General features: G+C 47.9%; 1 long non-coding RNA gene across 2 annotated transcripts in view; it reads right to left on the reverse strand.

Annotated features, from left to right (window-relative positions):
- The window catches only part of LOC125944894 (uncharacterized), an 86,146-nt gene extending 60,886 nt beyond the window's left edge, over positions 1-25,260 (reverse strand). For both annotated transcript variants that reach the window (XR_007466587.1, XR_007466586.1), the window contains exons 1-2: positions 24,946-25,260; positions 23,709-23,896 (exon numbers count right to left, since the gene is read on the reverse strand). This is a non-coding gene — a long non-coding RNA (uncharacterized LOC125944894). The remainder of the gene's footprint in view (positions 1-23,708; positions 23,897-24,945) is intronic.
- Positions 25,261-26,120: the final 860 nt, after the last annotated feature.

Raw genomic sequence — 26,120 nt, forward strand, 5'->3', positions numbered from 1 at the left:
GTACTACACTCCACAAGACGCACCACCTGAGGTATACGCACGAGACACCCAGCCTGACTCCGACTTTCAACCCTTTGCTTCCCGTCGCTCACCCTCGCCACGCCGCCGTTCTTTGTCACTGATGCGTCGCCGACCCACCGCTGAGACGGAAAACTGACTGCCGCATCTCCGGAGGCACGAGCTGCGTCATCGTCGACCTGTGTAAGTCCTCGCTTGTCCCCAGCCAACGTTGTCGAAGTTTTTGTTGAAGGTATACGAATGTTGCGCTCGTCGATACCGGTGGGCCTATATCTGTCATTATTCAGAAACTTTGTCGCTCACTTCGTAGTCACAACGCCACCTACAGCGTTTTCCCTCAGTACTGCAAGCGGACAGCGAATCCATCCGATTGCAGCATGCACGGCTAAGGTCGTCATTGGCGATGTACTGTACAACATTGAGTTTATTGTGTTGACTTAGTGTTCTCATGATATGATCCTTGGGTGGGATTTCTTGTCGCGCCATCACGCCGTTATAGACTGCGCTCACGCTCAGGTTGAACTGTCTGTATTAGGTGATGTACCTTATGTCCATATGCCCATGTCTGGTGTCGACACTTACCTGCCCCCTCTCAGTGCCGTCATTGTTCCTGTTTACTGTGCTGCCCTTACTGAAACTACAGTTCTGTTCACGCCGTCTGACGTATTCAGTCGCCGCCACCATGCGTCGCTGCCATTTGCCATCCTAGCATTTCACCAGGATGCCTCCGGAATACTTATTTCCAACGTTACCTCATGCCCTGTCACGTTGCGCCGTAATGAGACGCTTGGCCGAGTTGAGTCAGTCGACGATGATGTTATCGTGCCTATTGATTCCTACGAGCCCAATCCGAACTGTGAGCTGAACACGCTGACACCTCCCCTTGCATCCGATGACGTGTCCTCGGATGTATTTTCCCCTGTCATCGACAGTAACCTCGCTCCGGATCAACGTGCGCAGCTTATTTCCGTTCTCAACGAGTTTAGCAGCTCTTTTGACTTCCCTCAAGCATCATTAGGTCGAACGAACACCGTTGTTCACAGAATTGACACAGGAACCAACACCCCTTTGCGCCAGCGCCCTTACCGCATATCACCAGCGGAGCGTCGTATAATTACGGAACAAGTTAACGACATGCTTCAGCGTCTTCCTGTAGTCCTTGGTCATCCCCCGTTATGCTGGTCAAGAAGAAAGACGGTTCCATTAGGTTTTGTGTGGACTACCGGCGTCTCAACAAAATTACTAGAAAAGATGTTTACCCTCTTCCTCGCATTGACGACGCCCTCGATTGTCTACAAGGCGCCGAATTCTTCTTATCGCTCGACTTGCGTTCGGGTTATTGGCAAGTCCCGATGGCCGAGTGTGACCGTCCAAAGACCGCGTTCGTCACACTAGATGGCCTGTACGAATTCACAGTCATGCCATTTGGACTTTGCAATGCACCTGCAACATTCGAGCGAATGATGGACAGCATTTTACGCGGTCTAAAATGGCAGATCTGTCTCTGCTATCTAGATGACGTCGTCGTGTTGTGTTTGCCCCCGATTTCCCTACACATCTCGCCCGTTTGCGCACGATTCTCCAATGCCTTACCAACGCAAGCCTTCAACGCAACCTGAAGAAGTGTCACTTCGGGGCTCGCCAGCTTACCATACTAAGTCATGTAGTGTCAAAACACAGTATTCTTCCTGATCCTGACAAACTTCACGCCGTTGCGGAGTTTCCTAAGCCGACTACACTAAAAGAACTGAGCAGCTTTGTGAGCTTATGCTCTTATTTTTGTCGCTTTGTCCGGAACTTTGCCTCCATCATGGCACCGCTTACGAAGCTAGCTCGCCCTGGTGACCTATCAAATTGAACTCAAGCCTGCGACGACGCCTTCACTACATTACGGCATCTGCTTACCTCACCACCCATTCTACGCCACTACGACCCGACTGCGCCAACCGAAGTGCACACGGGCGCCAGCGGTGTCGGTCTTGGTGCAGTAATCGCGCAACGCAAACCAGGATTTTCGGAGTATGTTGTAGCTTATGCTAGCTGTGCCCTCACCAAGGCGGAATCCAACTACTCAGTAACCGAAAAAGAGTGTCTGGCAATTGTGTGGGCAATAAGCAAGTTTTGTCCATACTTATACAGCCACACTTTCAACGTGGTGACTGACCATCACACTCAGTGTTGGTTGACTTCCCTGAAGGATCCTTCTGGTCGCCTTGGACGTTGGGCTCTTCGCCTGCAAGAATTTGACATTCGCGTGGTGTACCGATTGGGGCGAAAGCACTCTGACGCTGATTCGCTCTCTCGATCTCCCGTGAAATCGGCTGAAGAGCCACATTCACCTGGTGCCTTTCCCTTGGCTGCTCTGACTGCCACAGACATGCCATCTGAAGAACGAAAAGACCCCTGGATCGCCTCTCTCTTGAATGTTCTTTCCGCCAGCTGCTGCACACCCACGTGCACTTCGCCGCCAAGCCACACATTTTGCTATAAGAGACGAACTATTATATCGTCACAACCATCGACCAGATGGCCATAAATGGCTGCTTGTCATCCCCAGCCACATGCGGTCCGATGTCTGCGCTTACTTTCATGCTGACCCCCAACATGCTCACGCTGGAGCGCTAAAAACATATGAGCGGCTCCACCAACATTATTACTGGCGTGGACTATACACCTATGTCCGAAAATACATTCGGTCTTGCCAATTGTGTCAACAATGGTAACCATTTCCCCATTTGCCCGGACTTCTACAGCCTTTACCGTGTCCTGCACAACCCTTCGACCATGTCGGAATCGAATCTTTATGGCCCACTTCCATGCTCTGCCGCTGGTAACAGATGGGTTATCGTCGCAGTGGACCACCTAATGAGGTATGCGGAAACAGCCGCGCTTCCTTCGGCTGGTGCTCTGCTCGTGATGTTGCGAACTTCATCTTACGTCATTTCGTCCTCCGCCATGGCGCACCACGCGAGCTACTAAGCGACAGAGGACGTTTGTTTTTATCCGATGTCCTTCAGGAGCTCCTTCGTTCATGCCGTACAGTTCACTGCACGTCTACAGCCTACCACCCACAGACCAACGAACTAACAGAGCGCTTCAACCGAACGCTGGGAGACATGCTGTCCATGTACATTGCTTCTGACCACTCTAGCTGGGATGTCGTTCTTCCGTTCATCACTTACACCTATAATACTGCAACACAGTCGACCACCGGCTTTTCCCCATTCTTTATTTTATATGGCCGCGAACCATGCACCCCTCTCGACACCATTTTGCCGTATCGTCCGGACGTATCCGAATTCAGCCCAGTTTCTGAAATGGCTCAATATGCTGAACAGTGTCGTCAGCTGGCCCTTTCATTTACTTCAGACAACCAAGCCCTCCAGAAAGATCGTCGTGTCCGCAATCTGACTGAACAAGCTTTCGCCGTCGGTTCCCTCGTATGGCTCCGCATACCATTTCATTCCCCTGGTCTGACGCCTAAGTTTGCCCCCAAGTACCAATGCCCTTATCGCGTCATCGAGTGCCTATCTTCCGTCACCTATGTTATTGAGCCGCTCAACCCAACCTCCGACAAGTGTCGTCTTGGCCGCCAGGTGGTCCACGTGAGCTGCCTAAAGCCATATCATGACCCCCTTGTTCTCACGTCGCCTTGAGTTGCCAGGGTGGCTTCCCTTCGCCGCCGGGGTATTGTAGTGGGGATGAAGCAACAGACGCAGCAGATGCTTTTTCAAAGCTTCAACCAAAGGATTACACGCGTGTCTAAACAGAAACTGTTTGCTTTTGAGGTCCATCAGTCACTGCTATTTATTTACACTTTTATTGCTTACTGACTTCATTTTAGTTTAATCTGCTGATCTCTCTATATTTCGCTGCACTTCGTTTATGTTCTGGTTACGTTACCATGATGTGATAATAATTGTTGGGATATTGTGTGCCAAAAGGACGATGTGATTATGCGACATGCCTTGCTAGAGGGTTGCACAAGTTTTGACCACCCGGTGTTGTTTAACATGCACCGAAACAGAAGTACACGGGCGTCTGGCATTTCTGATCCATCGAAATGCGACAGGCTCAATCAAACCTGTGCTTTTTGTGTCAGCGGCCGTGTACTGTGCACTGTACTGTCACGGCGGCTGTGATGTGATGATGTATCACGGCCGTGAACATTCACATTATACGCTGCATCAGAGAGAACCACATTTCTTAGTTGAGGATTGAAGTGTTCAAAATTATGTTCATTTTTCTGTGTGATCTCATGCCAATAGTGCTTGATGCCTTGTTTCATTACTGTCTCAATGGGACCTGAAAGTCTGATACCGCTTCTTGTCATTGTTTTGTTTTTCATTTACTCATTTCCTAATGTATTCTATCGTCTCATTCTTCGTTATGAATGTGTTCCTGCTCTTACCTATTTTGATCTGTTTATTATAAATGGTTCTTATGGCAAGCAATGCTAGCAACAAGTTATGGCTGTCACATTCTGTGCCACAAGCGCAAAAGTGTTATGTTGACATAGAGTTCCAGCAATGAGTTATGGTTGTCATGTTCTGGTCACAAGTGCAAAATGTTATGTCGACATGGAGTGCCAGCAAAAAGTTACGGCTATCACGTTCTGTGCCACAAGTGCAAAATGTTATGTTAATAATTGATGGGGTTTAACGTCCCAAAAACACGATATGATTATGAGAGAGGTCGTAGTGGAGGGCTCCGGAAATTCTGACCACCTGGGGTTCTTTAACGTGCACCTAAATCTAAATACACGGGCCTGGAGAATTTTCGCGTATGGCTGTGATGCAATAAAAGATATGAACTGTTTTTATGCATTCTTTATTTTTTTCTAATAACAATTGGTATTATGGACAATACCTGTTACATGTTGCATGCGCAGGGATAGAAAAAACATCAACGGCCATCACACTACATGAAGGTGCTTGACCAGCCGAAGCTCGATAAAAGAATCTTTATCAGTCTCTATTCAATTAATCGTAAGCTCTCTGAAAATCTTCTAATTCAGCGGCATCATGGTACTTGTGCATTTTAGCTGCGGTGTGTGCTTGGCGACATTCGTCACCTTGCATAGTTTGCATAGCTATTATATTGTCACGGGGTCGTGACATTGACGAAGGTAGCAGTCAGCCGGTAAATGGAAAGTCAGATTACAGCAATACACACTGGCACTGATAGCGGCGAGTACAGCATCGGCCGTGGAAAAGCTGATCATCGTTGGGACGCGCCGTCTTTTATACATCACGCATTGAACTTTCCAGCCTTATCACTAGTGGTCGCGCAAACTCTGAAATAAGCTTGACTGTTCGCGTCTTGCGCGCAATCTTAATACGATCTACTACAATTGTGAAGCTTCTCGAACACTGAGGCACAGTCTGCGCCGATCATTGCTGACAGTCTTTGTGGGCGTAAACCGAATACAGCAAAACTGAAACAGGACACGCGCGTGGCAGGATCGTGCCGCAACCGGCCTTCCATTTCGCCTGTACCAGGGCTTAATAGTGTAAACGTTAACATTCGATCACGTGTGGCGCGTACCCGTATATCCTTGGATGCCACACTTTTTGTTGACTGAACACGGAACCTAAGCTTCACTGTTATAAAGGCTGAATAATGCAGGGAAAACCTTCTGAACAGCGGCAAATTTTCTGAGTACCAGTATATATACAGCACAGTAATTAGCTGCACGTATGCACACTCATCAAAGTTTAACTCTGACGTTCCCATTTTGCATGCATACGTTTTACTCAACACACTAGCGCCGCGAGCTAGCGAAAACCGAAACTGGAACTGAAATCGGCTGCAAGCTGCCGGGCTACATGTGTAGTAACACAAATGTGCGGAGGCCCCGCCTCCGTAGCCTTCGCTCCAATGTCAAGAAAAGCTGTCGCCGAGTATAGCAAATGCAGAGCATGTGAGTCACGACGAAAGCTGAGTACCTCAAGCCAGAAATACCTCCAATGGAAAGCTGATCACATGAACTGTCACGCCAACCATGCTGGTACTGCTGGTGCCATGGAAGCAGTCGGCTTATACCGCATGTTTGAGAGGTCTCAAACAACTCGGGATCTCAAGTACGTGGAGTTTTATGATGACGGCGATTCCAAAAGTTATGCCGCAGTGAAAGATATCTATGGTAAAGACATCGTTCAGAAGCTTGAATGCATAGGACATGTGCAGAAACGTGTCGGCTGCCGCCTAAGAAAACTAAAGAAGACAGAGCGCAGTTTTGGCGGTAAAGAAAACTGACAGATGTCTTGATAGATCGGCTGCAAAATTACTACGGGATTGCCATCAGGGCCAATGTTGGAGATCTGACAGCAATTAAACAAGCCACACTTGCAAGCCTGTTTCATTGTAGCTCGACAGACAGCTGCCCCAGACATGGCCTCTGCCCTGAGGGAATTGATAGCTGGTGCAGATTCAACCAAGCGAAAGTACTCGAGAAGGACAGCTACAAGCACAAGGGAGGACTTCCCAACGAAATACTCAATACGGTGAAAGCTGTGCACAGTGACCTTTGTTCCGATTAACTTTTAAAGAAGTGCTTGCATGGCAAAACTTAAAAAGCGAACGAGTGTTTCAACGGGATGGTTTGGCAGAGAGTCCCCAAAAATGTATAGGTAAGCCTGCCCATTGTTTTGTTTGGATTGTATGAAGCTGTAGCACAGTTAAATGACGGAAATAGGAGCATACTGGACATTTTGAAGGAGACAGGCATCGAACCCGGCCACTACACGATGGCGTGCCTGACCATTGACTGCTGCCGTGTGAGGAAGGCCACGCGCAATTCAGGTGGAGACGCAAAGCAGGCAAGAAAAAAAATCCGTGCATCAGCTCGCTCAAAACGAGACCGTGCCGCTTCCAAGGAAGGCCCAAGCTATGAGCCTGGTGGATTTTAGGCATTTCTGATGTTTTTTATTACATAAACATTCATTTGAAATCTTTAAACCCTTTTTTCTCAAAACATGTTTTTTTGCTTTGTGCAGTTGCGCGAACAGTGATAACTCTCCGTGTAATAAATATTTTCGCGTAAAATTTTGTGTGCTGTTTTGTTATACATAGAGCTGTGCATTCAAGCAGAATTAATGAAAACGAGCAGTAACTTTTTACACTATGGCCAATTGCGTAAAAAAAAACTGCCGGACATCATTTTTATTAGTGTTTTTATGATAACGCACCTCAGCTTTGAGATACGGTGATGATGGTGCTTAGATGCACAGGCTGTTGTCCTCACTACATACCTGCCAAGTCGCATTTGAATCGCATCGACCATTTTTCACTTATGACTGTTGGCGCAACATGCATATTTTGGCACATTTCGATTTTTATAAAAAAAAGAATTTCAATTTTCTGATTTTCAACATTCAAAATAACTAAGCTTCACAGACCAAAAGTGCAGTTGTAACTTGCGGACTGTAACTGTGAAAATTTTTCTCGAAGGTGGTGACCTACCTTAACTTCAGCTCCCATCCTTGGTCATTTTGACCCTTTTGCCCCAACTACTGTGACAACAGATGCCTCTGCCGTGACACTTGGTGCTGCGCTATCTCAACGTTAGTGCGCTCATGAGGTTGCCATCGGATATGCCAGCCGAGCGCTCTCAGCTTCTGAAAAGAATTTGCACAGCAATGTTTGGGAATGTTTGGCAGTTCATTGGGCCATCTGTTTGAAGTTCTGTCCATACCTCATAAACGGGAAGTTTTTCCTCCTGACGGATAAGTGGACTGTGGCCTGCTTCACCACAAATATTAAGCCCTCCCGCCGGTTTAGGGGCATGCTGATGGGCCTGGTCGAATTTGACTTTACGAACACAAGCCAGGGAAACAGAATGTTGTTGCCGACATGTTGTCCCACCTTTCATGCGCCACATTCGATTCCATGACAACGCTGCATCAGCTTCAACAAGATGACCAAGAATGCTCATCCATACGACAACAGCTGTTAACCAACAGTGAAGGAGGTGCTGACTTCCTCATTGTGGATGACATCCTGTATCATGCACGCCATCCCGTTTGAACGCCATTGTTGCGCCCTCTAAGCTACGCCAGTCTATTCTTGAAATGGCTCATGACGACAATGGACATATGGATGCAAAGCGTACACTTATGAAGCTACAAGGTCGCTATTGGTGGCCACACATGACCTCTACTGTGAGTCAATATGTGCAAGGCTGTCAAATTTGTCAAGCTTACAACCACCCTACCACAAGAAACATGGGTAAAATGTGCTTTATGCCAACAACTGAAGTTCCATTTAATGCTGTTGCCATGGACCACATTACAATGCCTCTCGGCGACAGCAGTAAGTACATCCTGAACGTCATCGACTTTGCTACCCACTTCATAGTACCTGGTGCCATGTCCACAACGAACACTAAGGAAGCAATTCAGCACTTGTATTCTGTATTCTATTGTTATGGCATCCCTGATGACTGTTTTTCAGATCACGGCCGTGCCTTCGATGCCCATGAATTTAAACGATTCCTGAGACTTCATGGCATTCAAGAGCATTTCTCTGTTCCCTACCGTGCGTCAAGTAATGGCCTTGTTGAGCGCAGCAATGCAACTCTCGTCTCGGTGCTCAAGAAAATGTGTAGCGCTGAACCTACACTTTGGGACACGAAACTGGTTGCAGCTGCCTTCGCCGTCAACACCACAATCAATGCAAGCTTAGAATTTTCGCCCTTTGAACTATTGCACGGGTATGTTCCCAAATTGCCTATGGAGAAATTCCACCGTCCAGCCACAACTAGCTTTGAAACAAGGTTACTGAATCTCACGGAACGTCGTGCAGAATCTCAGGACCAACTCGGCACATGCTCAACAACGAAAACGTCACTACGATGGAGTCACATTGTGATGCCACGTTTCACAGTGGACAATACGTCTGGCTTCAGCGTCAAGAACCTATTACAGACGGCACAGCCAAGCTTGCCCCCGCGTTCAATGGCCTGTATAAGACTGTCAATCAAAAGACTCCTGTCACTTTTGTGGTTCAGTCAAGCTACTGCCCACCCTGCCAGTACATCTTCAAGAGACGAGAGAATCGTACATTCAAGCCAAATCAAGCTATTTCGCCCGCCATACTTCGACCAAGCCCTTGTGAATCTACAAGCAACTCCGCTTGCTGCATCACCTGATTCTGCTGACAGTGAAAATGAAGCAGAACTGTCTCCTACGCAATTCACGCCGCCCATCCAAGCTATATGGGATTAAGAACCCTGTCCTCAACCTCCTCCTGTAGTCGCCAACTTCAAGACCCTACAATAGCAGCAGAGCCTCATATTCTCAGTCGGCCACGTCATCATATTCGTCAACCACGATGGCTTCACGACTACGACGTCTAACGCGACACGTTCTTAGCAACACCAACATCACGAGCCCCAGCCCTGTGCTGCTTCCAAGACCGTGTTTTCCTGTGCAGAACATTACGACCACGGGACTTGGTCACCAGGGAGGGGGTGGGATGTGAGGTGTCAGCCATCCTGCACTGCCTGTCTCCTGTCTCTCTGGACAGATGGCAGCACTCGCAGCTGCTCTGTTTAGCATTTCATCCTCAACCTACCAGAGGGCGCCTGGTGTGAGACGCCAGCAGAGACTGCCGAGAACTGCGCGTGTTGCCTGTGTGGAATGACCATTCTGTGTGCATGTGCGAGCGTCGCCCTGTTGTGCCCCAGTGTTTTCCGTTAATGTCGTTATTAAACATGTAATTACCAAGAGAAAGTGCCTGTGTGCCTTCAGTTATTCGCCCTCGAGCCTCACACTACAAACATTCGATTACCAATATTTTCAGATTAACAAACTTTTTTAAATCCCCGCTAAAATGCCTATATTTTCAATGTAACAAACTTTCAGTAATACGAATTTCAGAATACCGAATATTTCAGAAAACATACACAATTTAATCCCACAATCACCATGACGCTTCGTTATTACAAAGTTTTGTTGAAGTTTCGGTGCCAAACCTCTGAAGCATACACCTATAATCATCATCCGCAGCAGCAGCCATGCGCTGGGGAACCCATTTCAACGGGTACCGCCCCAACGCATCGGCATCAATGTAAGCGTCGCATACTACATTGTAAGCCTAGCGTCACCACATTGACAGCGGTTGGCAGGAGCTGTGAAATTATTGGCACTGTGATTGTGTTGTGCATTCACTTTGCTGACAATGAGTTCTACTGGCCCCTTGCGTTAAAAAAGAAGCAACGCCAGTTTTCGCCCAAAGAAAAAGTGGACATTCTGACTGAGCTGAATGCTGGAAAAAGGCAAGTCGACCTGAGCAGGGAGCGTGATAGCACAGTGTCAATAATGGCAATGATACTCAAGGATAGGGACAAGATCGTAAAATTACGAGTCACAACTGGCTCCTTCAAGAAAACGCTTGCGGCTTGGCAACTACCAGGATGTCGACGCCGTCCTCACGTGTGTTAAGGATGCCAGACAACACGATGTGCCCTTGTAAGGCCCTATTATTCAAGAGAAGCAACAGTTTGCAGTTGCTTTGGACATCTACGGCTTAATCACTTCCGTCAAAGGAATGGCATTGCATGGCAAGTTGTTTGTGGCGGAAGAGACTGTTTCCAGCTCGCATGTTCTAGTTTTGCTTGAAAAGACCCGATCATTCCTCGGGCGTTGCAAAGATGCCCCCGACGACGTTCACAGGAAGGCCAAGGATGTGGAGGCGTTCGTCCTGCTGTGCTTGTTGTCTACTCGCCAAAAGACAACAGACTTCTTCAAGCAAATAAATTGTACTTAAACTGTGGCCAGCGTTTTCATTTACTAAGGCGAAATTGTTTTATGTCTCATCAGTCAGTCAACCTTGAGAAAAAATGCATTGGCGACCCGAAAGGTAAAACAAGGCTACGAATCCTCGACCAATATCTAACGAAGGTTACAGGTCACCACATTACCACTTTCCTGTCCTCGCCTATACCCATCGACACTATGTTGTCGATGGTTTCAATTTAAATTTTACCACGTTCGGAGCACTTACGGACAGCTAGCGCCATCCAGAGCATAAAAGAAGAACTATTTTTTCAGTTTCGCTTTTTTGTTTCCTTTTTTCACCGCAGGGGGATTTTAAAAGCGCCTTATAATCGTGCTTGACGAGCGCTCGTAGTTTCCGACATGGTATCGACGTCGCACGCAGCTGCTCCTCGGAAATGGCGAATTTCAATTCCGATGAGTCTGCATCAGAATTTTGTGATGGCGGTAGCAGCGGAGACTCGGGAGATGATTTTGATTCATCCGACTTCAGCACGGACGGTGAAAGTACGTCAAGTAACCCCAGAACGTCGACAGGTATCGGCCGGTAAGTTCCGTTTTCTACTCCGAACCGTTTCATGGCGGCGGCGATCAGATCTAAAGACATCCGGTGTATTCTAAAGGTCGCGGTTCTTATCTGCGGGGTGTCATCGTCATTTGGGGTGTCATGACACTTGTCGGCAACAGCATAAAGAGTGGAGTTTTGCACGAGAAGACAGTCAGGAGTTGACCTCGGCGTTGCGCTCCGCAGTGCCACACGGCGCTTCGCAAGAGCTGTCGACTTCTTCGCGCTGTTCTTCACGGCAAAAATAATCGCAGAGATATGCATACAACATGACTAATAAATATGCATGGATGCATATTTTGGAGAAGCAGTCATACAGTTCCATGAGACGAATCATGGAAGGAAGTGACTCCCGATAAGATGAAGAAGTTTATCGGACTTCTCATTTACATGGGTATCGTACAAGTGCCACTGCTTGCACTGCTTCGGTAATGCCAAGAAATCGATTCAAAGCATTACTTGCATTGCTCATTGTGTCCGACCCCGAGAAGACAACCGCCGCATCCCATGGCAAGCTGCATCGCGTAGCTTCGTTGCTGAAGCACATCAACGCCTCATCCACTCAATTTTTCCAACCTGATCGGAGGCTCTCCGTTGACGAGAGAATGGTAAAATCCAAAGGCAGATCCGGGATTCGGCAGTACATGCGGGACAAAGTTATCAAATGGGGATATAAATTGTGGCTTTTGGCCGGCTCCAAATCGGGTTACACTGTTCAATTCAGTGTATACACAGGAAAGCGCGAAGCACCAAGCGCACATGGGCTCGCATTCGATGTTGTGACGCGGCTGGCAGAGAACTACCTGGATTAAGGCTACATAATTTATTTGGACAACTTCTACACGGGATCAGGACGTTTTATATTTACAATAGAAGGACAAACATGTTGCTCACATGATGTCAACAGCCCACACAGCCAACAAATTCGTGCTTACGAAGCGCAGAACAAAAGTGATCAATAAATGGGAAGAAGTGTCCGTGAAAAAGCCGATGTTGATTGACAAGTACAATGTGGGTATGCTCGGCGTCGACAAATCAGACCAGCTAATTGGGACCTACAATATTCTGATGAAGTGCGTGCACTGCTGGAAAACGCTGTTTATCCACCGTATAGATATTGCTGTTGTAAACAGCTTTATTCTTTTTGATGAGCACCGTCGGCAGCATCCCAAAGTGCCTGAATTGTCAAAAGGTTCGCGCTTCGATCAGTTCGCGTTCAGGCTAAAACTGGTGGAGCAGCTCCTAGGACTTGATGAGCAACAACATCCAGACCCCAAGGCTCCTCCCGCTGTTCCCGCTACAAGTGCCCCTAAGGATCGACAGCACAAGCCCCAGAAGCTACAAAGATACAGGAACTGCAAATTGTGCTATCAAGAACAGAAAGTTAAACAAAAAACGAACGTTTTCTGTGAGACATGCTCCGCAAACTTGTGCTTCACCTCATCACGCAACTGCTTTGTGCGGTGGCACGATAGGCACTATGGCTAACATTTTCCTTTGTATAAAATTAACTTCTACAGATAGAAAGTTCATATTTGCAGGAATGTTGTATACAGCCTTCTTCTTCAAAATGTATATTTTGAAATTTTTTTAGGTTGGGTTGGTGCAAAGCAGCATCGATGTTTTTACGGACTTTTCTCGTTTTTGTAACAAATTTTTTAATACATAATTTTTTCAAAGAATTGTTAATAAATTGTTTGCTTGCAATTAATACCATTAGAAAGCACAATCCTTCCTTCTACAAATTGATACTATACATTCTAATATCAAGCATTTGGTGTAGCAGCAAAAAAAATTGTTTACTAGACCACCCGAAAACTGCTTATTTTCCTGCAGACAGGAAAGTGTTAAGAAGGAGGTGCAGATAACCAATCCTTATGTCTGATACGCTTTGTCAGCGATCTTAGGTAAAGATCCACTGGAAAAGATTGGTGAATGACACGATCATTCTACACCTTTGAAGGGCACTACCACAATCTGTGGATGTATGATAAACCCATTCTGAACTGACCATTCGATCTAGACTTAGATGTAGCGCTTCGCCACACAGAAGTGTTTAGACCCCAAGTTCCCATCTATTCATTAGAATGGTCAGAACTTGGCCAGGTGCCATTCATTCCGACTTCATCAGTGGGGAGAAAGGGAATCCAGGGAACCATGAGCTAGCCATTTGCAGAGCGGTTGGTTCATTGTACGCCTGGGTTGAAGACAAGAGTCTCAATCCAGCCACAAGGAGGTTCAGCTATACGCCAGACTTGGTGTGAACTAGAACCCAGCTTGCAACCGTCGACTTGCCAAAAATATAGCACATCTGGGGTAAAGCTTTCCACAACATGGTATTGGAAGGGCTTTCAGCGTCACCCCTGATCAGGTACTATCAATGCCACGATCACCCAATAGTCGTGGGACTCCAGTTCTATCACATGCTGCCTCAATTATTCAACAAGTATATTTACACTAGTGAGGAGCACCGCATTGGGATCGGGCTTGCCAGGTTAAGTTGGAAACTATTTTTTTAAATGAGGTTTTCAATATCTACGAATAATATTCCCTTAATTCACCAAGCTTCCCATCTCGCGAAAGAGCATTTTGCCCACAATATCAATTTATAACATCAGTGTGAGCTGAATTACACGCAAAAACAACCCTTTATATCGCAGCACGTAGCTCTTTTTCTATGCGCAGGATCGCAGCCATCTTGGTCTCGTTGAAAAGTGTTGGAAAGAGGAGCCTTTATTCGATTTCCCGCCAAAGGTGACTGCGCCGGCTCACCAGTGACGTTGATATCTGGGGACGAGAAAAAGTCCAAACGCGCGACCCCATTCGTCAACTAGTGCCAAGAGCAGAAATGCGTGCTGTGGTTGGCTGCGCGAGGTTCCCGTCGTCTGCTTTACTCTGCAGGCGATGCGTCTGGTTCTTAATCATGCACAAGATGTCCGATCCACCGGGGAAGTTCCCCACGAGGCACAAGTTCGGCAAAAAGAAGAAGCGATCAGCTTATAACTTTCAAAGGTATTCCATTCCTTCGTAAAATATTGAGAATAGTCTGCTACCAACTGCAAGTGATGCCGAAGTAGGCCTAACCTGGGGCGGTATTCTGTAAGAGTCCAATTAGTGGACTGTCCATTTCGGCTGTCGCTGATTGGCTGCTGCTTGATGTGCAGGAAGGTGCCAGCCAGTCTCCGTCCTGCACATGAAACAGCAGCCAATCAGCAACAGCTGAAATGGACAGTCCACTAATTGGACTTTTACAGAATACCGCCCCAGCTCACCAACGAGTGAAAGTTTTCCGGACAGCGGCTGCGTTGGGCATGACACTGCAATGTTGCAGCGTGCAGATCTGCTGCAGAGGGAGAGACTGCCCAAGAAAAACTTCGAGTTATTGCTTCAACACCAGCAACAAAGGGGAAGCTGGATTTCCTCACTCGCAGCGACGTTGCAGCCGTACCAGTCGACGCCGAGGCAGGCTTCGTTATCGTCAGTTTGGACTCTGTGAACACACTGAAGTCGTTTGTCAATTGCAAGGTGTGTGGCGGTAGCATCACAGTAGGCAAAAGCGAACGAGAATATGGCCTCGCCATAAAGATCGTTATCACATGCACGTGCTGCGGTGATGTCGCGTGGGCGTGGAGCTCACCCTGCGTGAACGGCAACCAGAAGAGCAACCCATTCGTTGTGAACGTTCTTGCTGCGCGCACGAGACATGTCTAACCTCCACAAGGATATTCAGAAGATCATTAAAGAAAAGGCCGAGTCTGAAATGACATAGAAGTAGAGCTCACAAGGAAAGGAAATCAACTTGAAGATGCTTAATGTCGTTGAAATGTCAGCTCAAGAGGCGGCTTGGTTTCTCCTGAAGCTAGGGATGTCTGCCCAATCCAGAGACAGTGTAAGTGCCAACACCGCATGGCCAGAACACAGCATCCGAGCGAAGAAGACTAACGAAATGGACACCGAGGGCCTCGATGTCTCCAGTACGGATGTCTTCCAGACATCCGTACGGGAACGGATGTACGATCAGTACGGATGTCTTCCAGACATCTGCACTAGAAGACATCCGTAAGCAGCTCAAGAAGCTGCTTACCAGCAGGGAAACGTGTACATGCCACTTGCTTGACAAAACAAGCATCAAGTCACAATGCTCAGTTCAGCTCGCAATGCATCTACGAAAGAAGCATCAAGAAAGCAAGTGAGAGGAAAGACAGCGACACGAGTACGTAACTATGTGTCGGCCTCCGAATGATGCGTTGAGACAACAGCCAGCCATTCTGCGATATCACCAGTAACCCGAAGCTCATGTCAAGAACTTGCTTGCAAGCGAGAACATGTGATGCTCTTCCATCCCCTTGACAAAGAAGTGTATATATTTGACTGTAACACATTCATTGATATCTTTGATCAAAATGTTCGAAGCATAATCCACAAAAGCAAGTATACCAAGGACACGTCCACAATTTACAAAACATGTGAAAGATTGGCCGAAGAACAGGCACGAGGAGGTGCAACGTAAGCGAAGACGACAGGCCATCGATGCATCCTAGGAGACAACCATCGTGCACATGGTTGATGCTGCAGACAACTCTGTCATCTTGGGAGATATAGTAATCGAGCAGCAGCAGGCTAAAGTGAACCTGTACGGAGATGGCCGAAAATGCAGCCTTCATCGTTGCTTGTGTCAACGTGCGTTGCCTGCCTCAACATCGCTCAGATGTTCTCCACGACACCAACCTTGTATAAACCAAACTGCTATTTCTTACTGAAACGTGGATGTGTCCAAGCGGCTCCCGAGAACTGTCTGGATGTCACTATGTGTGTGGGGCTAAACGAGCAGAGAATGCGGCAGCTGGAGTGGCCATCTACGTAAAGAACGCCGTAGAAGCAACACCACTTGAGCTAGAAGATCAATTCGAGGTTGGTGAAATGTGTGGAGTAAGGCTGCCTACGTGTTTCAATATCCTGTGTGCCTACATCGCTCGCAATGTGTCAGAGGCCAATGGAAGTTGCTTTGTGATACGAAACATTCCACTTACACTACGGCATCGGCCTATGATCTTGGTGGGCGATTTCAACCAGAATGCGCAGACCAACTCGAACTTCCTACATGAAATAGACAGAGCTCTGTATTTGGAACTGTCTACGAACAAGAAGACGGCTACAACCAGGGGCACCCGTATAGACTTGGCTTACCATAACTACAATACCATCAAAGAGATACACTAAGCTTTGTGCTACTTTACAGACCACAAGGCAATGCACATGGCAGTGAACATAAAGAAGCCTCCTAGAAGCCCAAGTGATGGAGTGTAGTCCGAGGATCTCTACCCTTCGGATAATGACAAAGTGGTGACCGAAAGAGATGTGAACATTTATGACCAGCCAATAGACTACGAGGAATTGTGTGCGTGAAATCTGGAAATAACATATGAAAAAAATAAACAGAATGTCAAAAAAGAGATTGTGAAACAAAGTATGTCATGTGTACGTCTTTAATGCTTTGGCACTCGGGCGTTCACCTTTAAGTCGTCTTAGGGATAACATGAGACACTGTGAATTTTTTATTTACGTACCAACACATGCATCTGCTGCAAAAGTACGTAATTTTCGTTGTGTTTCATTATAACATGAAAATGGTTTTTCAGTAATACAATACTTAAAAATGACAAATTAGATTTGCCGGTCCCGCGAAGTTCGTTGTAATGAGATTCTACTGTAGTAGCTTAGTAGTGTCATTTGTTGAAAGCTACGTATTATGTAAGGGTATGTCTAAGACAGTGCGTGTCTCGCACGTGTATCTAAAGACGGCAGTATTAGAGTTTTTTTGTTTTTGTTTCTTTAATACGTCAGTCGCACGCAAGAGTTCTGACCGCAAAGTGAGAGCGGGTCTGATAATACATCTGTGAAGTCAATGAGGCTATCAGTGGCACTATTACGTGCGTTAATAACGGATGTAGAGTACGAACATATGACATTTCAATTATCAATTGTTTAGGGTTATTCAGCAGTTGTAGGATTTTGGTGTTGTATGCATAGATGTGTAGTGTTCTGTTCGATTAATTTTTTTTGCCCAGAAATGCTACTCGTGCAAGTGAATATTATGTTATAATATTCTGAAAGTGGGGGCAGCGCCGAGGAGCGACATAGTTTCGAGTCATCGACACGCCGATTAAGGGGAGACACGAGTCTGGGAGGCCGAAAATTTTTTTTTTCATAATCAATAATGTCTAAAGAAACTGTTCCTAAAATACTATAGTGATCTAATGCCTATTTGTCGAGCTATTCGGTCTTAAAGTCAGTTTCATGGCTATTTTCGCTCGTGAAACCACCTCAAAAACGGTCATATTCAACGTCGCAGCGCCTGAAAACCACGCCAAGTAGCGCGGCCATTTTGGTCTCATTTGAAAGACGCATTCTCCTATTGTCTGTTCATAGCGGAAGAGCACTTTCCATCTGGCAACAGCACAGCTATCGCGCATAAAAATAAACTGAATACTCGCACATTATTGGTGCGTTTCTATCACATGGGGCAGTTTCCGATTCCCTATTGGATGCCAATGGGTTCGTCTGCTAGACAGCGGCGCGCAATTGGTGCGATGGCAGGCGGTCATCGGAAGTTCCAGACTGTTCATGCGTTCGGGAAGAGGCGAAAACTACATTCGAGAGCACGCAGACCTTCTTCCGCCGAGAACACGGAAGAAGCGGGCTGTGCCGGCGCTATCACGAACGCGGCACCCACGATCGCGATAACCGCAACCAAAGATCACACGTGAGCTGTGCACGTCGACACTCCCCTGGTTTTCGACGCTGAAAAAGTGGCCATCGAGTGTCGTGCGAGTGATACACAGCAAGACCTTTCGTCGATGTCAGCCACACGACGCACGTGGTTTTTTTTAGACTCGGAAGGAGCCGCGACGACTGGAACGCCGTTCACCGTCGTAAGCTTAGCGTTGGTGAATGAACTGCTTCAGTGCGTGAAGTGCTGTGTGTGTGGCAGGCCCAACAGCATCTCCAAGGAAGACCGGGAGTATGGCATCGCCGCGAAACTTGTGCTGACCTGTGATGAGTGCGGAGAACTGAAGACTGTATGGAGCTCGCCGAGAGCAGGGGGGGACGCGGCGCGCGGCCCTTTCGAAATCAACGTGCTCGCGGTTCGCATGGCAATGAGCACAGGGAACGGACAAACTGCGCTAAATGATATCTTTTCCACCTCGCAGAAGGCTGCCGCGCTCGTTATTGATGACTGCGCGAGCACCATGAAAACGCTGTATGCTGATCTGAACTATGGAAATCCTGGAAACATCGCTTCTTCCTTTGATGGGACTTGGTTGATCAGGGGCCACTCATCCCATATTTGTGTTGGGGCAGTGATCTAGCTATTTACGGGATATGTGCTTGACTTCGTCGTCCTATCGAACTTCTGTTTGGGGTGCCAGCGAGGGCGGAAGGAGGACGACCCAAGGTATGCCGAGTGGCTAGCTGGCCACAGTTGCCAAAAGAACACCTCCAGTAAGCCAGGCCAAATGGAGGTGGAAGCAGCACAATTATTCGGCTGCTCATTAGAAAGGCATAGGCTCCGCTACACAACCATGTTATGTGATGGAGACAGCCGGGCCTCAATAGCCTGCAGGAGGCACAGGTATATGGCTTTGTGCCAATAGAAAAAGAGGACTGTGTCAACCATGTGCATAAGCGCATGGGCACAGCTCTTTGAAACCTCCTGCAGAAACAAAGAGCTGAAGGAAAGCCAAGCCTTGGCGGTAAGGGCAAACTCACGGGCGAGCTGGTCACGAAGCTCACTACATATTCTAGATTGGCTTTGAAAACTCATCAAGGAAACATCGAAGCCTTGCATAATGCTGTTTGGGCAACTCTTTATCATGTAGCATCTACTGATGCAAGCCCAAAGCACTCAGATTGCCCAAATGGTGAAGAATCCTGGTGCAAGTACAACAGGGCTCTTGCCAAGCAGGAGACTCCTCCAAAGCATCACTACAACCTGCCAGAGCATGTTGATGATGCCTTGCGGCCTTTGTACACGCGCCTCTCTGACAAAAAATTGCTGAAGCGTTGTCAGAGAGGCAAAACACAAAACCCGAACGAGAGCCTGCACTCTGTCATTTGGTCGCTCGTATGGAAGAACAAACATGCCTCCCTTTTCACTGTGGAAGCTGCTGTGGCCGAAGCAGTCACAAGGTTTAACACAAGCAAAGGGAGAGCAGATGCAGCAATACTAAATGAACTGCACCTGCAGCAGAATGCCGTAGCCTCTGAAAGATGTTCAGAAAAGGACAGTCGCCGACTAGTGGCATCCGAGAAGAAGCATGCAGATGCTGAAAAGTTCAGGCGTGCAATGAAAAGAAAGCGCACCAAGGAAAATTATCATGACTACGTTCCTGGTGGCTTCTAGCATCGTTAGTACACTAATTCACACCTTCTCCTGTTGAATAAAAATCCTCACCATGTTCCTAAACTTCATTTTTTGTTTTCTGAAAACAACATTTTTCATCACATCCTAGGCCATTGCCCACAGTATCTTTTGATGTAGCGGACGGATTTTGATAATTCTTGTAGCATTTGAAATCTTATACATTGATTATTGCAAGAAAACAAAAAAATGATATTTTTATTTAGAACAGTGATTTCATTAACAATAAAATTAAGCAGCAGCTTCAGATTTCTGATGAGTATACTTGATAAGGCCATAACTCTTGAACCAATGATGCTAAAAATAAAATTATGGTTTTCCTGCACTCCCTGGTCTCTATAGAGCGCTGTCATACAAAATTAGTAGCAATCTTTTATGGGAAAGCTGTCAAAAGTCTGGGCAGAATGTAAGTTTATGGAACAGTCAATATTTTAAAATCTGGGAGCGATAGCCGAAATCTAATTACATATTTGTTTTCAGCTGTGAAAAATACATATTGTAAAAAAAGTTCAGGTGGAAATACTGAAAATTAAAAAAAAAAATTCAAACGCCTTAACGGCGCCAAAAACGCCGTGGCCTGCGGCATATAGTTTCGAGGCAGCGACACGCCGATTAACAGGCGTCAAAAACGTGGCCTCAGGGTGTGGCATATAGTTTCGAGATAGCAACACGCCGATAAACGGGAACCATATGGCCAGCGGCGGCTGTTGCTTCTGTGCTGATTAACGGCATATAGTTTGGAAGGTCACATACAAGTTGATGAGCAACGCTTCTGCGTGAGTTTATAACAATTCGTGTTTTGTTTGACATTAGTGCTTTTCTTTCGAGGCACGTTTGATAAGTCAAATGATTGAGGACCTTAATCAAGAAAGTGTAAAGTGTGGTTGAAGATGAACATGCAGAAGACAAAGATAATGTTCAATAGCCTGGCAAGGGAACAAGAATTCAGGATCACCAGTCAGCCTCTAGAGTCTGTAAAGGAGTACGTTTATCTAGATCAATTACTCACCATGAGGATGAAACTTACAGAAGAATAAAAGCGGGTTGGAGTGCATACGGTAGGCACTACCAAATCCTGACTGGGAGCTTACCACTGTTGTTGAAAACAAGTCTACAATCATTGCATTCTACCGGTGCTAACATATGGGACAGAAACTTGGAGTTTAACAAAGAAGCTCGAGAACAAGTTTAGAACCATGCAATGAGCACTGGAGCGAAAAAACGTTAAGCATAACGTTAAGAGACAGCAAGATAGCTGTGTGGATCAGAGAGCAAACAAGGATAGCCGATACTTTATTTGACATTAAAGGAAAAAAATGGAGCTGGTCAGACCATATACAGTCAAATCTTGTTAATTCGAACACGCTTAATTCGAACTGCCGGTTTATTCGAACTGACGCTGTGGTCCCGTCAAAGTTATGTGTATTTCAATGGGCGAACATGCTCGGTAATTCGAATGTGAAAGCATTTGTGACGGTTAATTCGAACATACCGCGGACCTACAATGCTCTCAGCAGCGCGCCAAATTACGCGGCGGCGCCTCCAACCGGCATTGCTCCGACACTGCCATAGAGCAAAAGCTTTGGAGAAACCCCTTAATGCAGCAGCGAAGGCCCCCAGTCCGGCAAATGCTCGCTTCCCGATAACGACAGAAAACGAAACTTCAGGGAGCAGGCTATGCTGGCACCGGGGCAGCGCCGGCATGGAGGCAAGCATGCGCGGAGACCGTCGAAGGTGAGGGAGCTGCGAGGGAGTTGGGAGAGAGGGCAAGGGGAGTCACCGAAGCCACTGCCACCGAAGCGGCGGAGTTGCCGAGGCCAAATCCGCTTCCCCGTCGCCCTCCTCCCTCACATTACACGGTCTCCGCGCGCATCCACCATGCCGGCACCGTCCGCTCCCTGAAGTTTCGCTATCTGCCGTTATCGGGAACCGAGCGTTGGCCGGCGTGGGCTGTTGCGCTCTTTATACGCTTGCGCGCCGCAATATTTCAGGACTCACACCATTCGTGCATCGTGCTATGGTGCTCGAATACTACAAAAATATGCCCTTCCTTTAATTCGAACTTCTTTTAATTCAAACAAACTTTTGGGCCCCTTCGAGTTCGAATTATCGAGATTCGACTGTAATGCGTAGTGCAGATAGATAATCGGTGGACTATTAGAATTACAGAATGGATACCAAGAGAAGGGAAGCGCAGTTGAGGACGGCAGAAAACTAGGTGGGGTGATGAAGTTAGGAAATTTGCAGGCGCAAGCTGGAATCAGCTAGCGCAATACAGAGGTAATTGGAGATCACAGGGAGAGGCCTTCGTCCTGCAGTGGACATAAATATAGGCTGATGATGATGAGGTAAAAATTAGATGCCGACTGCCACACAGGCTACATTTCTGTATTTGGCCTGGTAGCACAACGACTGATAGCCTCTGCCTTCCCGAGCTCCCCTTCACACGGAGGATTGTTCTCCACCTGCTGCAGAAAGTGCACCAAGCTACATCAGGAAGTGGCTACCATCTTTATAGGGACAGATTTTACATGTCCCCAGTGCTTCCAGAAGAGCTACTTTCATAGAGGGTATTGTTAACTGGGGCCGTGATGATGAATAGGAAACAAATGCCACAGCAGCTCAAGAAGCCGCTTACCAACATGTACACTTGTAGATGCCACTTGCTTGACAAAACAAGCATCAAGTCACAATCCTCAGTTCAGTGTCCAATGCATCTACAAAGAAAACACTGCATATCCACGAAGTGAATGATGATGAGTGGACAAAGCACCGGGGGCTCATTCGGGTAACCGTGAATCCCCCGACGCCGGCAAGTGGACCCAGAGGCGGCGAGAGCGCGGGAAGCGGCGGCAAAATGCCAGAAGTGTTCTCTACCTGAGGTTGGTGGCGCCGATGCTCGGTTCAAGCGCGACGCCGGCAAGCGGCCCCAAAGGCGGCGAGAGCGCAGGAAGCGGCGGCAAAACATCGGAAGTGTTCTCTACCTGAGGTTGGTGACGTCGATGCTAGATTCAAGGGCGAGCTACGCAAGCCTTCAGCTCCGAGTCCGCTTGCCGGCGTTGCCGTACTGCTGCAGCTTTGCGAGCCAGCATCTTTGGGTCCGCATGCCGGCGTTACCGTGCTGCAGTAGCTTTGCGAGCCCTCGACTCCGCTTGCAGTTAAGCCGCCACTCTCGCCTTTTCATCTATAGCGGGCACGCCGTTATCAGAAGCGACCGTTATCATCGATGGCTGAAGAGAGAAAGAGAGCGCGCGTCGGGAACAAATGCCCTTGTGCACCGCCCGTTATCATCCATGGCTGAAGAGAGAAAGAAAGCGTGCGTGGGGAACGAACGCCCTTGTGCGCCGCAGTGCACCTAGCAGACTCCATGCAAACCAGAGCTACGGACGAGAGAAAGAGAGTGCGCGTCGGGAACGAATGACCTTGTGCACCGCAGCGCCCCTAGTGGACTCCATGCAAACCAGAGCTACGGACGACGGGCGACGACGAGGGAGGGACAAGGCTCGGCCCTAAGGTGCTTCGCCCCTAAAAGAAGCATCAAGGAAGCAAGCAGGAGGAAAGCCAGCGACACTGAAGAAGCCCGTGGTGATGTGACTACCCAGTAAATATGGGTGCAGTTGACAGGGCCAATCACTACTGTGTGAGCTATGCATTTTCCCACAAGTCGCTGAAATGGTGGAGAAATCTTTTTTTCTGCTTCCTCAAAGTTTCAACCGTGAGCCGTTTCATTTTGATGAGGATGCAAAAGCTAAAACAGGGACAGAACGTGGTCGAATGTTGTTACCACAGCATGTTGTAAATACATAAATAAAGTAGTGCCAATTATGGAAACACTGACCACTGATGATTCGCCTTGATTCACACACATGCTCTGGGCACCGCTATATTTTGCAATGACAGACAGTTCCATGAAAGGGGCACTCACCTGTGGATATCTTCCAAAGCTTGCCTTCACGACTCCTCAAAGTATGCCCACGAGGCACAGCATTCAATCACGGAAGCTGACAATGCTTTCCTGGAGCCGAGCTGAGTCACAGGAGGTCCATTTCCTGGCGTCACAGGGAGTCCTTCTCGTGGTAGTTGGACAGCACCTGGCAACGTCCGCAATCGAACCTTAAATGAATGAAAAAATTATCTATTGTGAGGCACGCTAGAGCATGAGAATCTGGGTTAATTTTGACCACTTGGAATTCGTTAATGTGCAACTAAATCTAAGTACACGAGCACTTCTGCCTTTCGCCCCCATTGAAATGCGGTCGGGAATCGAACCGCGACCTCGTGCTTAGCAACGCCATAGCCACTAAGCCACAACGGCGGGTGACCAGACTCTGAAACGATAGCCAATGAAATGATAGCTACACTCGTGTTATCGGGTAAAAAAATCTCAGCAGGATTTGCGAGACTGTCTCGCTCTCAAAGCTGCGTCAGGTGTGGCCGCGCCTCTTGACCTTGGCTGTAATGAGTGTAGTACACAAAGGGTAAGGCAACGTGTAGATTCCTCGTTGGCGTCACCTATTCTCCTCGCACGGGCGAGAATAGGCAACGTGTGCCTTGTTCGCTTTAGAACTCGAGCGCTTTTGGAGTAACCCGTAAATACAACAGCAATCGGCGTGCCATTTAAGAGGCGTTGCAACAGCGCGCGTTCGCTCCGAGTACATTATAGTAGCGACGGTTAATTCCTGCTGCACATAGCGTTATAAGTTGCCGCCTGGGCGTGATTATATTTTTTTCCATAGTTTTTACTTATCAGTTATAACAACGTGTCATTATTTCGTATTATTGGCGGCGCCTCCAGAACACCAAAGCTAGAAGCCGGACTGGTCGTTGGGTTGGGTAGCGCCGAGGCCTGCGCGTGCCATGGCTCGGTTATCGCGGACAGCTAATTTTGTATGCGAACACTCCAAGGTCCGGCCTCGGCAGCCCCAAACCACGGATCACCCTGCTTCCAGCTTTGATCCCACCCCCCACTGCCCCTGGAGATCCTGCGCCTCATGCGTTATCATCGCCTCCATTAGTACAGGAGGCGCTGGCTTTATTATAATCTCAGGTGCTCTCCCGAGGCCTACGTTTGCCGGTTACATATGCCCTCCTGGAGCAGTACTTGTAAAAAATCCAATCTATCGTCGCGACGAGAACAGCGCCCCGTGACATCTGCAACATACCGCGCCCGTCCTATCCATCATGACGAGCTGCATCAGGACCACCGGCTTAGTTTTGCGTGCGCTCGTCGTGCTCCTTCCTTCGGGTGTTTCCCAGCCAGCACAACGACGACGATCCGACGACAACCATTTCATGCAGCACGAACAGAGGTTTCGGTGAGCTTATCACCAATGCGCGAACTGTCAGATGAGAAGAGGATTTGGCACCCGTACTTATGTGGCTAGACGCACGCGCACGCTGCCAAACGTAAACTGCGTAGACATGCTCATAGAATAAAGGACCAACTTTTTTACATGCTCAGGAAGCGTGCTAGTGTGCTTTATGTGGAGCGCCATTGGTTAAATGTTGATGTTCATTAGTCTGTCACCTTTAGATCGAGTCTCCAAGCGCGCAGAGCGAAGCGTAGCCAAAACTACAAAACACACACGCACTCACACACACAAAGAGATTTTAAATAGCTTATTTTGAATATCCCTGCAAGCGTCCAAAAGAGGAGCGAAAAACACATCATGGGTGCCGTGTTCCAGCTCTGGTTCTCTCCATGGTTCTCTCTTCTAACAAAAGTTGATCTCGAAGGCAATGCTTTTACTGGCTGCAGCCGCAAAGACGTTATAAAGCTCGGAGGCCATGTTTTGGCGTACTCCATGCGCCAAAATGGAGATCGGGCCGGAATTGGCCGTGAAATGGTGGAAACGGGTGTAGAACACCCTCACTGGCTGATTGCAGCTGGAGTAGAGTCTAGCTGGAGTCAGACCATTCTGGGTCGAAAAACCGCCTTTCCGAGTCGAAATTTGCGGAGCCGATGTTGAGTGCGTCCGCTCGCTCTGCCTGCTCCGCCGGTCAAGTTGGCGTTTTGTTGATCCGAGCGTTGATCTGAGTTTGGTGACGTAGGCCCTTGGGCGAGGAGGCGGCGCGGGGATGGATGGAAACTTTTATTGAGCGATGGTAAGATTCGCGGTCAGTCTTCGAAGATCGGAGGCTTTTGGTCCGGTGGGGGGAGGGGGGGGGGGAGGGTCAGTCCAGGGCTCCGCTCGCCGTCGCCGCCCTGCGTGCCCTGTAAATCAGGCTAAGCTGATCGTCCAAGGCCTCGCTGGCCAGCAGTGACTCCCACCGCTCCGCGCTCGGGTGTTGGATGGGGGTAAAGCAGTAATTGCACGACACGCCCATGTAATGGGGA

The sequence above is a fragment of the Dermacentor silvarum genome, chromosome 4, assembly GCF_013339745.2.
Source record: "Dermacentor silvarum isolate Dsil-2018 chromosome 4, BIME_Dsil_1.4, whole genome shotgun sequence".
In the NCBI taxonomy this organism is placed as follows: Eukaryota; Metazoa; Arthropoda; class Arachnida; order Ixodida; family Ixodidae; genus Dermacentor; species Dermacentor silvarum.